Source organism: Leptonotus elevatus, chromosome 21, assembly GCF_054856555.1.
Source record: "Leptonotus elevatus isolate MCC_2025b chromosome 21, RoL_Lele_1.0, whole genome shotgun sequence".
Taxonomy (NCBI): domain Eukaryota; kingdom Metazoa; phylum Chordata; class Actinopteri; order Syngnathiformes; family Syngnathidae; genus Leptonotus; species Leptonotus elevatus.
Window position 1 is genome coordinate 12,671,606 of NC_141259.1, and position 17,298 is coordinate 12,688,903.

Consider the following 17,298-nt stretch of genomic DNA (forward strand, 5'->3'; position numbering starts at 1 on the left):
ATAATTCAGGTTCAGCTCAAGTCAAACTGTTGCAATAAAAATAATAATAAAATAAACACAAGTAATAGAAAAAAGTCCACCATTTAACAAACATTTAAAACGTGTTAAAAAATAAAATAAAAATAAATTTAACAAATCAAACCTGTCGCACTACAAATAATAACACCAATTGAAAGGGGCAGTAAATCTTCAGTCAAAATAGATCAAATCTGTTAGCTGTGGACTCTTTACTGCCCTCCTTGGTGGAAATGAAAACTACATAACTTCCGGTTGCCAGTGGCACTTTGTGCACAAACCTTTGACTTAAATGGTGTATGTTAACCTTCAAACTCCACCCAAGGGACGTTATGAAGGTAAGATCGTTTTTTCTTTATGATGTGTATACATTATTATTAATAACGTTTTTTTTAATACGCCATGCCGCCTCATGTCACCTCATACTTCCGGGTTTTCTCTGCTAACCGTGGCTAAACACGTCTGGTTAGCTCCTTCTAACAACTTGTATCTGGGTTGTTTATAAGAGTCTACATTTCCATGCAGTTTGATGTGCGAAGTAAGAGATGGTTTTCATGTGTGGACGGTTGTTATTTTTGGCCCCACTGTGTGAATTAAATAAATCTATTGTTCCTCGCTGGGATAGTTTTTGTGCTGCTAGTTTATAGCAGATTTTTGGATCATATTATGGCCACACGTTGGGATTTATAGAGTTCTTTTGTGTCAATTGCAATTCTTGTGATGTGTTGTGTTCATAGAGAAAGTAACATGGTTGTGTGATCCTCAGCAACATCATGTATTGTTGTTCTAAATCCAGGAGGATTACTTAGCAGAAATCCTGTATGATTGTGGGGCTTTTCAGTTTAAATCTTCCCTCTCTCGAGTGCTTATATGTTCAAATCTGAGGCCTCATTACGTGAGCGGTAGTAGTACCCGAGTCATGTGTTTGCATCTCCCTTCACTTTCTTTCACACTAATACACGGTTCTTTTTTCCTGACCGCAGCGCAGTCGACGTTCCAGACGTTTTGGGGATCATTTCAAAGGCTTGGCATGGACCCCGTGTCGGGCGAGGCAAAGAGACCTGTGGGTCCGATGACTCATCACAATCCACCGCCTGTTCATCAGAGCCAAGGAGTCTCGATGGTATTTGTTTGAAGTGCACAAATCCACTCTTGGGCACTCTGTAATGTTATCTGGCTTGAGACAGTTTGAGAGTTGACAGGGAGAAAATGCAGATACAATCAGTCAGTCAACTTTGTGAGACAAGTTGGTCAATTGCAAGTGGCAAGCATCTTCACTTGGTGGCCAATCCTCAAATGGGTGACATCTGTCACAAGGTCCAAATCAAAGTGTTTGTCAATAAGTGGCCCTTTGGAACACAAACATTAAGTACCAAAATCAAAACAACACTAAACCACTAGTCGGATGTAAAATACCTTGTAAGGGGAATTCAAAGATTTGTTTCTAAATACATTATACGTGAAGATAATCGCTGAAATTGGCAAAAAAAATTGGGCTGTCAGTGTCATGTTCAAACGCAAAGTATTCTGGGTATATAACAAGCAGGAAGTATGTACTCAAATGTCCGTCATGTAATGTGAGCTGGAGGCTGAATTACATGCGCCACCTTGATTTTTTTAGACGGTTAATTTTCCCTCTCTGTTACTTGGACCCGCGCACTGAGGAGCCTCTGAAAGCCTGTTATCTCGCGAGCTAGCTGGTGGCTAGCGCTTCTCATCCAAATATGGAAGTTAGAAAGAGGCTAGCAAAAGTAGCATCCGTTTTTTCAGCGACGTGACCACACTGTCAGAGAGCGGTTACTTAATATTGAAACCTCATTTCAAATATATATATATATATATATATATATATATATATATATATATATATATATATATATATATATATATATATATATATATATATATATATATATATATATATATATATATATATATATATATATATATATATATATATATATTTTATTCATTCAAATATGGCAGGGTTGTTAATAGCACTCTTCTCTGTCATGCGTCAAATTTACAAGACATATTTATTTTTTGTTTTCCCTATTAAGTCAAAGGGGAATAGTAGCACAAATGGGAAGTAGAAATCTACCAAAAACAAACTTAGTGAAAACAGAAACAATACTTATTTTGTCCAGATGACTAATCCTTTGATGCTTGCTGAAAACGAGGACGAGTGAAGTGCCTGTGATACTGATGTTTCCTTACAAAAGAACGACCTTCCATGGCTGTTTGGTCTCGGAAACTGCTGGCCAACAATCCGTCCACATCCTCTCCCGTTGATGTTTTCATTTACATATAAAGTTATGTGTGCTTAGCTTTCATAGTTAGCCTGTGATTTATTACGCGCCGCATTATTCGAAACAGTGCTGCCAAAATATTTGCTTCTCGCAAGCCGTTTATTTATGCCAGAGCCTTGCTGATGTGAGCTTGTTCATGTTAGAGGCCAAGCCTTATCTGGGATGACTGCTTTGAAGGTGCGTGGGATAAAAAATAAAGTTTGAATGAAATTCACCAGATACTGTAGAATGTCATCATCTAAATACGCCGAACTTTTTTGGGAGTAAACTATACCATATTTTATACCGAAATTGCACACAATCAACACGCTGTAGCCATAACAAGAAGATATGACGTTTATTTGCCTGTGACTTTTATGCAGATACCAGCAAAGTAAGAAATTGCCGCAACTGTCTACACTTAGAACAACAGCTCAGGAGGATCATTGAATCCGTTTGAATACGTTTTGGATTGCGGGTTGATTGTGTTTGGCCCCACGCTCGCTAGCAGAGGTGCCAAATCCAAGTCCAGAAAGTCAAAATCTTGCCACAGTTTGGCTTTAGCGTCAGGTGCTAGTTAGCTAGCTGCCTAGCTAGCACCTATGGTGCTCGTTTACCTGCTAGGGGCTAAAGCCAAAACAGGGTTTTTACTCTCTGGACCTGGATTTGCCACCTCTGCTCGCTAGCTAGCTCGTTAGCTCGATGCAACCACTTAAACGACCCACGAGAGAGTCTTCTCACTATAACACCGTCCGTCTTGTCGCGTGTTTGCGAAGCTCAGTCTCAGGTGTCAGATAACCCTCGTAAAGTGCCGTCGAATAACACTGAATCATTTAGCTTGGCAACGGCGGAGGCTGTTTTGTGGCATTGGGGAGAAGAAAGATGACGACTGATTGATGGTGATGACGCCGGCGATAAGCGCCGTCCGGGAATCTCGAGGGGCGCACAAAAAGAATGAATTTCAGCCGCCTCGCACCTGTTTGGGCTTCTCCTCGTGGCTCACTTCAGAAGGAAAAGTATCCTGTTAATTGTTGCTACACGAGAAGCATTTGCTTACTTCCCAGTAATCGGACTGACGCCGCTTCCCCCAAGTCGACGGCAGCCGCTGCCAAAAAGCCTGATGTCACTTTTCCCCATCACCATCATCGTCACAGCGGGAAATGGAATTGCTCAGCGCAACCCCCTCAACCTCTCTCGGCTGAAACAAAGTATTGACGGACAAACGGGACGGATTCCTCTGGACCCGTGACTCACGGCTTTTAGCGCAGTCGATCACTGCGAGTGCAAAACAATAAATTGTTATTAAGGGATTTACCGCAGTGCATTACAGTCGGCCCTCACGGCTCACCATGTCGTGCAAAGGGCCAATGAGAAAAAGGCAATGATTTATTGGGAAAGAATGAAGAACTTTTGGCATCCGGAGCAGTTGCATGAGCAGGTTGTACGTGAGAGGGGGATTGCTCATGTAATCATATTCAAGAGTTTTCGTGCCTGGTGTAGTTAGTGGTCACTGAAGTGGACAGCTGCTTTCTTCTCAGTGGCAAAGTTGTTCATTAGTTAGTAGTGGGTAGCTGTTCAAGAATATGTCTAAAACCAAGTTGGCTGATCAAAGGCAAGGAGTCTTACTTTTAACTCGGTCATTGCCAACCCAGTAAAAATGGATCTTTTGACGTCTGTAGCCGTCAATGGCAGCGAATGAGTTGAGACGTCCTCTGTAATGACTGATTCGCAACCTTGACATCAAGACTCGTTTTTAAAAAGGTGTCCACTGGAGAGACAGTTTCGCCATTTTCAAACTTCAAGAAGGAAAAAACATTTTACAACCCGAAAAGAGACCAACTCAATTATTTCTCCCTCCAACTTGTCCTGGTTGTTCTTTCCTATATGGTTTTCTGACATCCTTCATCCCTTGCGTCATCCCGGGTCCCACGCGGCCGCCTGGAAAATCCCCGTTAAAATCACTTTAGCTATTTTTGCCACACTTTGGCTCATCTCAAAGACCAGGCCGGCGACTGACTGAGTGAGTGAAGGGAGAGAAGTCGCTTGTGGGTAATTAAGCAGTTTCTCAGCGACGCCGGTGACAAGTCGACTCGTCGGTTTTCACTGCCAGAATTGAAGAACTTTTCAATGAGCCAAACAATGATGGTTTCTGCGGCCCAAGGCCGTTTCCTGTGATACATTTCCTGGAAACCAAGAACAGGAAAGTAGGGAAAGCAGATTTGGAATTGACGCAAATGACCAGTTAGGTTCAAGTGTGCCGGCCATCTTCTCCACAAGAGGGCACAGATGATGTGGCTAGGACTTGTCATGGCACTCTCTGGTCCGGTCCTTTCCATTCATCTCCAGTTCTTTTATAGCAAGATCTTACATGAACAAACCAGGATGAAGATTGGCTCTGTATAAAACCTCAAAAATTGACAGGCAGACCTTTTAGCCACTACAAAGCACGGACAACTTAAGAGTCTTCACTGAACCTAGCATGGATGTTTTTGGACATGTGTGGGGAAGCCGGAGTACTTAGGGAAAATGGACGCAAGCATGAGGGTAAGATTCAGAGCCAAGATTGGAACCCAGAACCTCAAAACTGTGAGGATACAAACCCAGAACCTTGGAACTGTGAGGCAATGCGCAAACCATGACCAGGTCCAGAGCTTGTTGAGGCGAAACACCTGCTGCTATTGCCAAACTAGCAAGGTTTTTACTTTCTTGACCTGGATTTGCCACCTCTGGATGTGCCAACTTAAACGTTATGTCCACTGCAGTGACCGATGCGCATCTTTGACATCAAGATCACTCTTGACTCTAGCATATTGAAAATGTGGTGCGACTTTTAGCATACTTTTGTCATTTTCACTACTATCACCTTTCACTTGTAGCGTTGAGTTATGAAAATAAATGTGGTGCAAAAAATGCAATGTAGCCTACACGTGCTATTTTATTAGCCTCCTTCGCCCCATAAATGTAATTGATGGCCAAGTTAGGTGCTGGAGTGTGGACAGACGGACAACTGGTGAGACACCCCAGCGTCTTGGATGGAGAAGCCACCGTGATATAGTGCCGCCCCTCTCCCTCCGTGACCGTCAGAGCCGCACGGAGGCGTGGAGGCGACCACACAAAAGAAATATTTGTCCAATCTGTCCAAGCAAACTCCCGCAACCCCCTGATCGAGGATCCCGACTTTCCCATCGTGCTCAATCGGCGTTCTGTGTAATTGAAAAAGAGGAGTGATGCCTGGAATGGGAACTGGCTGGCTGGAGGTGACTCGGGGAAAATACCCGCAGAGTGTGATGGATGATAAACATCGATAACAGTTAAAACTGAGCCCCGTAAAAATGTGAGGTTAAAATATATTTTCCCTTTCGCTCAAGTATTTCAAGTGATGAGAGCACTACAGAAGATTAATATGAATTCAGTGAAACTGTGATGCTAGGTGGGGATACGCACAGAACGGTTTTTAGCATCTTAACCAAAAAATGAAGTGTTTTTATTTATTTTATAGTAAATGTTTGTCATGTACTTGAGATGACTAACACATAAGGACGCTCATAAAACGAGATCTGTACTACCAATTGGGAGTCTCTTTCCCCTAACTCGATGTCTGCTGTAGTACCAAGACTGACCTGTGAAGCAGCACAGCATCAGAAAATACAAAGAAGAAAGCTTACTAATTGCCCATCGTTAGAAGAACATATGATAGGACAGGTCTTAATCACTGTCTGGTAACATTTTCATCACTGACGATTATCCAACAATCGAGAAATATGTGAATTCGGCCCATTTATGTGTATGTGTGTAACATGTGCGATTGTGAGTCCAAATTGTTTCATAGTATTCTTAAGAAATACAAACAATCCATTTCAATCATCCATGAAGGGATTGTATTGGACCTAAAAGGTTCCTCTGTGTATTTTATTTGTTTGTTTTCCTTTTGTTTCCCTCTCTGACAGCTTTCCTTCTAGAGGTCGGAAGTCCCCTTTTTCAATGCGGCCCTGCTAAAAGAGGATGTTGCAATGTGTGTGTTTGTGTGTGTGTGCGTGCAAAGTGAAAAGGGTTGCCAGGGCGGCGAAAAGCGACTTGTTTGCTCACGTCCCGACCTGCAGAATGGATGAGGACACAGATGGGGGTGGGGGGGGGGGGTTCTTTTTCTTCTGACCTCAACCCTGTTGCGTGTTTGGGGAGACATGGAAACCTCGGCGGGGACAGACAGGCATCCGATTGAACGCAGGAAGATGTCTGAATAGAGTGAGACGAGAAGTGAAAGTCGGGGAGGCGGGCCGGGGGGGATTATTGCGATGAGGTCAGTATAATGCGAGTTGTCTTAAAAACAGCTTTTTTGGGTACCGGCGAACCCAGTCACCCGCTAATCACAAGCACGGCTATGTGGTAGGTTGATACAGCAGTAGCGCTGGGTCCAATACAAATCAGCTGAGTCCAGGCCTTGACCTCTCAAGGCAGTCATAAAACTTCAAAGCCCCCCCCCGACTTAAGAAATCATCTGGCTTTGTTTCCCCACCATATTTGCTTCCCTCTACGTCTTCTTGTGGGAACCAAGTTCATCCCTGATATTTTCAGAGAAAAGAACTCCAAATATACAATACCCTGGTCTATATTGAACCTATACAGTAGAACCTCCAATGTTCTTTTGAAAAACTGTACAGGCTCCAAAGTCATCCGTTTTTGGAACCCCCCCCCCCCCCCCCCCCAACATGGCAGAAAGCTACTTGGGTAAATGTAACAGAGTATTTTTGAGGGGTGCCTAAAAGTCTACACGTGCCCACGGTTGAGTTGTTGTGCCAGGTGATGGAGGTTCATGTGTCACTAGTGTGATTCTGAAAGTGTTGGGAGGGGGGGTCTGGGATCCTACAGTGCAGTTGTGACTTGCTGACAGGTGTAGCACGCTGGAAGGTGAAAGTTCACTGAAGGTTGCAACAGTGACACAAGTCTGGAAATGTTTCTCGTTGGAGTCTGTACATCTTGTGTTGGTAGCCTTCAAAAGCTTGTGTTGCTAATGCTAATGCTCAATAGAGTTGCCACCCGTCCAGTTTTTCCAAGAATTGTTTTATTTTTTTACCAGCTGTCCTGGGAAAATAAAAATCTCTCCCAAGGACACGTTATTTTTTTAAGAAGAAGGCCTAAAGATAATTTGATTTCCTTAATTTTGTAGTCTAAAATCGTCCCCTGCGCTATTGTGGAACGCTTTGTTACCGAGCGTGCCACCGGCAGCACATTTCCGTAGGTGCACTTTGGATTACCGTAACTCTGGCACCGTTTGTGCTATCTGAAAAATGTCAATGGTGTCTGAAAGCTAAGCCCTTGTGCTTTACAGGGCCACTGCAAAACATTAATATTTTCATCGGCGAACCATTTCTTAACCACTTTTGTTGTGTGTTTTGTGATATGAATAATTTTAGGCTTGACTGTTAAGTACCCGAGCTTGGTCAGGTGTCCTTTTTTCCCCACAAATCCAAGGTGGCAACCCAAATGCTCAAAAAACGTTTCTAGACTGAGTCTGACAACGTACTGTACTCCATTTTGTGTTGGTAGCCTTCAAAGCTAATGTTGCTCATGCTAATGCTCAAGAAACGATTCTAGACGGAGTCTGACCGCTTACTATACTCTATGTTTTGTTGGTAGCCTTCAAAGCTAATGTCGCTAATGCTCAAGAATCATTTCTAGACGGAGTCTGACAGCGTACTGTACTCCATCTTGTTTTTACTGTACTCCATTCTTAACCGTCATGCAGCTGTTTAATGATGATACATTTTCTGCCGTAGTTGACCTATTGATAAATTGACCATATTGGACTGAGTAGCCTGCACAGAATGATACCAATTCCCTGTATCAGGAAATTGATGCCGGTACCAAGCACCAACAATTGACCATTATAGAGATTGTAAAGTCAGACTAACTAGCCAGTAGCAGTCCATGTTTTCCCTCGATGCTCCATCTCAAACAGCTTGACTTGGCCCCCTGATTGCGAACCCTCAAGGGACCCGCAGAGTAGCGATCATATTCAATGGGAGAAAGTTTGACACAGTAATATACCGCCTTGTCCTCCCCCCCCCCCCCTTCTCTTCTTCCTCCTCCAGCTGGCCAGCAGATGGGGGAGGACCTGTCGGCCAAGACTGGGAGAAAGGGAATGAGGAAGAAGAGGGCTGAAAGTAAATGATAGTGAGTGATAAGCACACTTGGCCGATGTGAACTTAGATAGTTCCTGACTTTGCGTGTGCGTTTTGTTTACAGGTCCTCACAAAGTGCAGGAAGCCAGACCATGCGGGGGAAGGTGATGGCGGTGTCGGAGGATGGGCATTTGAATGGGGGAGGTCAGCATTGCGCTTGCTTTATGTGTGTGTTTGTCCAAATGATACCCACGTCCTGCTTTTTATTTACTTTTTTGGAGGCCCTTCACAGAGGAAGCCAGCGGGGGTGTGGAAATCAACAGGGACTTGTCCTGCTAAGATTCATATAAACATCAGGTACTCGTATGTAGTTGAGAAGGTTTCTCTGTGAGTTTGTGTGTAAGTATTTTTTTTTTTTTTAAAGTTGTACACAGATGGTAGCAACAGGACAGGAAGTGGGGTCATCGTTTAATCTTTGAGTGTATTATGGATGGAATTATAAGTGAAATGCAGGGCTGGCTTTTATCAACAAATTCATGTTTATTTAAAAGGATTCTATTTAGCAGCTTCCGTAGTTGAAAAATGTTCCCCTGCTTATGTGCACTACTTACACCATCAACATGGCTACGAACTGAGCTATTTCATGGCAACAGTCGTAGCGATTTGGTCACTATATAATCAGACATTTTCCAACCCCAGCTGCCATCTTCACATTGGGATCCCAGAGTCAATCATGTTGAAATTTGATGAAGACTTGGTGTCCATTAATACGTTGAAAAAGGAAAATGAGAATACAAGACATCCCCCCATCCATCCCCCCCCCCCCCCCATTGCTTAGTAAAAATCACATAATATAAAGTGCTTAAAGCATCACAAGTCTATTGTTACCTGGCCATTTGGTTATCATGGTTGTTATCAGGGCAACAATGCTGCTATAAAACCATTTAACGCCGAGGATGACTTAACACACAATCCACTGACTTCCTGTCTTCACTGTTTAAAACATTGGCCACTACTGCTTTGGCTCTGTTAAACCTCTTTGTTTGAAAAATCTATGATAAACTAATCAAAATAAGGATTACAGTTTTGCTTTTTTTTTTTCTTCCTATGTATTGGTAGGAAACAAAGGGTTAAAAACACAACCAGTCATTTTCTTCATCTATAAACAAAGCATTCTCTAAAAAATACTTCTGTGTTGAATTTTCATCCTAACCCAAACACAAAAACTTTATTCCAGTAAAATAGGTCATCAAATATGCTTGTTTGTGGAAAAACCTCTTCAATCCATTACGCTGCTTAATAGATTTTTCTGCAATGTTTAATAGTGGTGACCTCACTTGCCCGCTTCATTTAATCCTGCGTATTTTGTCTATTTTGTTTGCCTTGACCATCAGGCGATCAACGTTCTCCTTCAGGAGTCCATTTTGTTTTTTAAATTACAACCCACTACGCCTTTACGGCGACATAAATGACAATGACTTGTCATCTGGCTTCCTCTCACCCCGCTTTCCTGCCTTGTTCTCAGTCGTACCTTCCTTATAACCCCGTGTCTATAAAATGCTAATTTTGCCTTTCAATTGTCTCTGGTGGGGACCGTGGAGTGAGCTGACCGTGAGAGAAAATGCTTGCCTCATGTCTTGTTCTTTTTCTCCCAGCAAGGCCCCGTTGATTGCAAATGTACTGTAGGTCTGCTTGTGATAATCCTTAGGCCGCGCTGGACCCGACCGTCCACCACTGGTATAGTCATGTACTGTTGTCTACATTTTTACAACGGTTTGCGCTGAAGGATATTTTTGGTGTTAGAAAATGGGCTCAACAATTTAATACGCTTCATTTTAGAGGCTTGTAGAGTCAGCCAGGTGTGTTTGTGTGCTTTCATTCTCTGTAACGACGGATACTTCCTGTCGGGCTGATTGACCCACGGACGTGTACCTTCGGCTAAATGTGTTGTTTGTTTTTTTGATAGTCCGCAATGTACTCCAATGGGTTTTATGTCCGTCTGAGCGGCGGGTCAGAATGCACTAAAATAAACTGACATCCTTTGGGGATTGCCCATAAAGCGCAGTAGCACTAAAAGTCGTGATCCCCCTTGTCTCTTGGGGCGATGGTGTGAATGGAAAATTGCGGCGCGTTCATGAGTTGTTCTTTGGTGTCCAGTCTTTTACAAGTCTAACAACTCCAGGTCGTGTGTCATACTGTCATCGATTTAGTGTGTTAAACCCCGCCAGACTGTTTAATTAGACAAAACTGGCACAAGACTGGAGGTGTAAAACCGCTGTTTGCATCCATGTAGAACTGTTACGCCATTATGCTTCAAAAGACGCATTGTACCTCCAAATTGTTTGTAAAATATCCCCAAAATATTGTCTATTACCAAAATGCTTTTGTTACTGACTCAGTACTGATACTTTGGCATCTGGAAACATTTTGTTAGGTGTACTTCGATTTGTGTGAAAATCTTCCAATCCATTGTGAACCTGTGGTGAGTTGCTAGCGAGAGAGTGTCGAGGACGAGTCTTTTGCAATGTCTGTCACTCAGAATCAGAAAAGTCATGAACCACTTTGGTTTTCCCTCAATGAACTTTGCAGATAATTACCACAAGAACCCGAACACTAGCATAACTCATCAGCACATTTTGTTTTTTTACAACATCTTCTTGGTTTCCGGCATTCCTCTCCGGGGTGCAAAATTCTCCCCGTTAGCCACATGTTCAACAAAGTTAAAAGACGTTCTTGCCTTGAATTGTTGTTTCCAGAACATCTGAAGGGGAAATACCGGGTTTCCGCTCGCGAGTTTCTCAGTCCCAGTGGCCAAGTGTTTCTCAGGCTCTGCGGGACTTGCGAGATGTTGTTGTGCTATTGTGTGTGTTGCGTGTGATTAAACAATGCTTTGAACGTGTTAATGGGCTTTGTACTTTGACTGGATTTCATTTACCAGAAACTGATTGAAAATGACTGTTAAGAAATACTTTCCCATCCAGTGTGTTGTGATTATGTTTTCTTTGACTCCTTACTTTCTTTGACTCTTTCAAGTCATTGACAGTCCTAAATTGGTCCTGAAACCAACGGCCTGTCTGGCCTTTTTTGCTAACCACACCAGGCAGGTCCCTTGTGAGCGCTTGTCTGGCTTTTCACAGCCAGTTTGGGGAGCGCCCTTAATTTACGAGTCATTTCCTTAAGAAAACATGCCGTCTGGACAAGCCCTCATCTAAGGATGCTTATTTGGAGGCGTTTGATTACAGAGGAAGGCCGATGACAAAGGCAGCTTGTTAGGACTGATCAATTTAGTCTGGACGGGGCAGTTTAGTTGATGGGGAGTCGCTAAATTCAAAGCCCAACTGAGACTGATTATTGCTGTTGTTTTGCCATTAATCATTGGCCAAGTTGTTTTGAATACCATACCTACCTATTACCGAAATGGCTGTCACTTAAGTTGTTACAGCTCATCATGGTAATCCTATTCTGGCAATATTTCATTATTTGGCTCACTTAGTTGTGGCCTATACCATTCTCGCAAAACACCAGCATCTCATTGGAAAACCTTAGAAAAGTGCTTGACCTCTCAACTTTTCCTGGTCTTAGTTCACTTCTACTTTGGAATCCCCCCCAAAAATAAAAATACCTGAATAGCCTGTAAAGATCAAAATGATGAGTCTTTATTTAAGGATAGCTATTTGTATGCATCTGCTAGACATTTATGGACCATGGGTTTGAATCCTTTCTGGTAGACTCTGTAACTGTGCTCTGGTAACCATGATCGATCTTTAGGTTTCACATTTAGTTCACATCTATTGTAGTTATCATCTGGTCCTTCTTAGCAACACCAGCATCTCATTGGAATCGTGTGAGACCTCCAACTTTGTCTGTCTTACCCTTTTAAGTCAACCCATCCATGTCACCAGGTGGGTTCAATTTCCATTCCGCCTCAAATTTATTGGGCAGTTTAGCATCGCTCTGTGTAGTGCCATGGGGTCTAAATAAACACAGGAACAGCCTGTAACGTTGCACTCAAAAATTCTGAATTCAGTCAGCTTTTATTGGACAGCAAAAGCTTAAATGTTTGCAGTGATTCATCGCAACATAAAAGCCTTCGCCAGGTGTTGTTGGACTCCGCTTGCGGTGGATTGCAGCCATTTGTTCATCTTACGTTGAAGTGGTATCGTTCATATCTATATGGGCTCAGATTGTAGTTGTGGCCCTCAGGTTATAGTGTTCCATCATCACATCTGGTTCTTCTCAGGGGCTCTTTGCTGGAAACAAACACAACCGAGTACCTGCGAGAGGATCTGCTCCATCTATTGTTGTTTCCTGTTGTGAACTGTTGGAAAAATATCATCCCTTGATGAATCCAGATGTCTTCCGCAATACTTTATATAGAACGGCCACACTGTCATAAAACCTTAAGGGAAAATGATCTTTTCAGATGACAGCACAACAATTGCCAGTTTTGCCAGAGTATTCCCATGGCACCCCTTTTTATTTTGTTCTTCTTCAGCTGCGGTCTTTTAATAAACCTGCCATAACAGCTGTTTTTCAGTGATGATGGCCTATTAGTTTACCGCCTGCCTTTTACTGAGAGTACTCCCCTTCCCCACCAAGCCATTTGTGGCTTTGTAATCTCACTTTTCAATCTCGTAATTCATGTATCTCTGCGGTGGTATAGTGTACAGCAATTAATTAAAGCAGTCGCCATTTCAGAGGCTGATAAGAGAACTAGCATGGCGCGCAAAGGCCTGTAGGGCATTTGTATCTCAAAATTCCATGAACGCTTCTTTACAGCAGATGATCTTTGATTGACTTGTAAATAAAAATGGATGAATGAAACTGACATATTTAGAGATTAGCTGTATGTAATATGTACCAGCGCTGTTCAACAGGACTGTTTGGTTCATTGGGTTTATCTGCACCTCCTGTTACAGATGTTTCTTTGAATCCACCTTGACAGCATCTGCAGCTCTCTGTAAACCCACTGACCACCTTTTATATACACTCCACTACTCTCTCCTTTTTATTTAGTAAGTACAATTTCAGAAATTGCTAAACGTACCCCCAGTACCAGAGAGGACTTCATAAAAAAAAAAAAAGATCCTCCCTCAGGGGTTTCAGATAAAGAGATGTCTTTACCATTGCAGTACATATCCCATCTGTTGCGTTACCAACTCAATGAGGTATAAATGTGCAAAAAAAAAAGGTCCACTTGTTCCACGGCAGCACAACACAGACGTTTATCAGTGGAAATAGTTTTACATGTTCTCATAAATTTCCTGTTGTGCACGATTAATGACTGACAACCACACATTAATTCGCCTGGAGGAATCCGTGTCAAAAAGGAAAGAGGGCAGTTTTGTTTTTCCGAACAATACCGGCTTTCTCGTTCCCTTGTGTTCCAACCCCCACTTTCTCTCTCTCTCTCTCTCTCTCTCTCTCTCTCTCTCTCTCTTTCTCACTTCCGAACTTAGATATTTCTGTCTTTGGGGGCAAGAGGGAGATAGATCTACTTTTTTGACATTTTGCCCTTCAGCTGAGGCCCATAGGCCCCCTTCTTTTCAGCTACCAGCAGAACAAGGTTGCTACTTGTCCTAGAATCTCAGTGCCGTAAATCAACAGACGTGCTAGACTTGGAATCAGACCCGTTTTTTGGGGGGGGGGGGTTGGGGGGCGCCAAATAGAGATGTTGACTGTGAGCTACCAGTGGCTTTGCTTTGTCAAATGAGTCTGGAGAATGCCATGCGGCTGTTGGTGGAGATCCAAATGAGTGCACTGCAGAGCACCATTTTTCAATACAAGGATACGTCAAGACCTGCTCAAGTAAAGAGTCCTGAAGATAGATACTTGCTTGTCTGCTGTTTTACATTCAAGTCTAACCCTCCCAAGTTTTCGGCTTTGTGCAAGTACTGCAGAGTGTTACAAATGATACATTAACTTTACAATGCCACACACTGCTTTTTACTTAGAGATGTCAGATTAAAAGTAGTTTAACGATGTGCTGGGAACATTATCTCCTGCTGCGACGACGTGGCGATAGGGAGTATGAATAATGAGCCGAAGGAGACGCAACAAGCAGATGGTATTCCGATCTCGTGTTTTTCGGTGAGCTCGTCCGGGCGCTCTGCAGCTGTGAGGTCTGCGCTACTTGCAGTGCATGTGCAGCAGGGAGCTGTCATTTCACAAAATCCTGGAGCAAAGTCCAGGATGGCTGCCGCTGGGTTGTCCGTTCAGGGTGTCTTGCGTATGGGTGTGCAGATGCCGATTGTATTACTTTTTGGTCACACATCTACTTAATATTTTTTTTTCTTGCGTTACTCTGGAATTCAGGTTGAGGCTTCAATCTGTATGAGTGGTTTTTGTAAATAAATAAGTGGTGTTCTGAACAGGCACCGGTGCTGCTGGCATTCTTGGTTCAGGTTGCACTTTCTCAGATGCTTCCTTAATCTTCGGGTCCCATTCAAGTCCGCTCCAGCAGAGCCCTGTAACACAAGCTAACCTCATAACCCTGCCATCAAGTGACTTTTATGTCTTCACTTTTTTCCCGAAGTGCGAATGAGAACTCTTCGAAGTGAAAATGATTATCTTTAAGAACTGCTGACGTGAGCTGAAAAAATGTCTTGCCTGGGAGATTTTGCACAATCCCGGGCGGATTACCTCAGTACCTCAGTCTCACAGTCACTACAAGAACGAAGACAGTTGAGATGACGGCGTCGCTGTGATTTTCCACGGGAGCTGTACAACTTTTCCTATTTGGGCCGCACCACACCAGAGGGCCGTTTGTCAAAGCTGTGGCAAGAAATGACTGCTCAGTCCAGTGAGTTTGATCCCCAAGCGAGATAAGGACAGGCTTCACGAGATTGGATTACCCCCACTCCCACTCCCTTCTTGGGAGCACGGGTCTAGAGCGTGATAAAATACCTCCCATCTCCTCCTTCTTGATGTATAATGTCTAATCTTTTCCATGCTCCTATATCCTTGATGCGGATTGGGTGTGTTATTGTAGCCTGACTACAGCTGGAACACTTTTCCTGGCCAAACTGGAGGGTGTGAATGAGCAGCTGACCCATAATTTTGCATTCCAACTTTAAGTGTTTTGAATTAGCCCCTGCAATTGAGCGGCTTTTGAATCTGTCTCTGTAACTTTGATGTCTTTCTATCGCTTGAATGTTGGCCTACAGTACACTCGCGCTGATATGTATTTGTTGGCCATTCATTTATTTGTTTTTTTACTTTCTTTCCTGCGTGTCTGCAATTTATCAGGCTAAAATGACCTGGATCCTTTTCCTCTCTGCTATCCCTCTGGACTCTTTATTACATCTTAAGATGAAGTCTTTCAGCAATGCATACATTTCCACAGTCTTATTTCCTTGAGTTCTCCAACTCCAATTTGAAAGACTTGTTGAGCAACTTTTTGGCAACCTGTGCACTGTCAAATAACCCAAAAATAAAATATCTTCAACATGAATGTAGATGAGAGCTTACAGGCACTTTTGCTTGTCAACATGTGTTTTCTTTTTCCCCGCTGACCTCAAAGGACACCAGTAATGTTAATGAAAGCAATTTTCATATAAAGACGGCCTTTTTAGCATCAGTAGCATTTTGGACTCTGAAAAGTGGCCTTTGAAGTAGCCTCTGGTTATTTTTTCTGCTTGACAGATCAGAGCGGCTTCACAGGAATCTTGAGGGGAAGTGCCCCGCTGCCCCAGGTAAACGCTAACTCGCAACTAAGCCGGGACGTTTTGAAAGCTAATACAGCAACTGCAGAGTTGGGGGCCATCTGGACAATTTGCCCTCTTGAAAGAGACTGCGGGCTTCACTCGTGTCATGTAGGCATACATGGTGAGAATTAAGCATGGTTCAAATTACTTTGGAATCGGGGCCGATTCCTAGTTCTGTTGGATTTTACGAAATTGTGCTGTGGATTTGCAAAGTTATGAATGGGTTGATCGATCAAGCTTTGTCTTTTAGTTGACTTGTGAAGATGGAATCTGTTTTGAGATTGTTAGACCGACCCAAACAAAGTGAATGCCACCAGTTGTTGACCACGGCTATCCGGGCATGTCTATGTCTGACCAATCCCCACTCCTTTAGTAGGAATGTTGAAAATCTCATTTTGTGTGTGTGTGTGTGTTTTAAGCATCCTCCATTGCACCTGGGGAGTTCTTTCGACCCCAAGAGAACAGTAGGTATTGAAGGATGAGACATGGCCAATTTAGCTGCCAGATGAGTGAGGTGTATTTTTTTAAGCCTAGGAAAATTCTTCTTTTCCCAGTCCAACCAAGAAAAAAAGAGGGCGAGGAGGACAGCGTTTCAAAACACTTGCATTTGGTTTACCCCCTGAAGGTTTGACAACAAATACTGCGGCTTTGTACAAAATGACAGAAAGACGTTCGTTCCCAACTGATGCAGTGCTAGCACGTCTGCTTCTCATTGGAAAGGATGTTGGGTGAGGTGGAGGGATTACTAGGTGGGAGGACTTGAAAAGAATCAATGCCATGTTTGTGCTTAACTCGGCCTCCCGCCCATGTAATCAAAATTGACATTTAAGAAAAACAAAATATTCTCTAGAAATAGTACTGTGCGGCCCACGTGGTACAATTTGCACAGATTTATGTAATCATATGATTAAAACCAAACCATTTTTATCTTTTTGGAGCAGGATCTGCAACCAGTTTAAGTGTGGAACCTCAAATAGAATAACGCAATGTATTGAAATATTTGAAATGAATGAGATGAAATAGAAATCGCGGATATTGTTCCAAAACAATTCCTTTGTTGTCTAGATAATCTACAGATGACTGTCAAAAAATGCAACAGCTAGTCAAAAAGAGACCCATAAAGCTATTGTCTTGGTTTCATAAGTTTTAGTATATTTTTGTGGTATAAAT

The 17,298-nt window shown here is 42.9% G+C and overlaps 1 protein-coding gene across 1 annotated transcript in view; it reads left to right on the top strand.

Annotated features, from left to right (window-relative positions):
* The first annotated feature begins 248 nt into the window (after positions 1 to 248).
* sulf1 (sulfatase 1) overlaps positions 249 to 17,298 on the top strand; it is a 69,566-nt gene continuing 52,516 nt past the window's right edge. The window contains exons 1-5 of the mRNA XM_086066108.1: positions 249 to 353; positions 999 to 1,138; positions 8,393 to 8,474; positions 8,547 to 8,626; positions 8,704 to 8,779. The gene's annotated coding sequence lies outside the window, so the exon portion shown is untranslated. The remainder of the gene's footprint in view (positions 354 to 998; positions 1,139 to 8,392; positions 8,475 to 8,546; positions 8,627 to 8,703; positions 8,780 to 17,298) is intronic.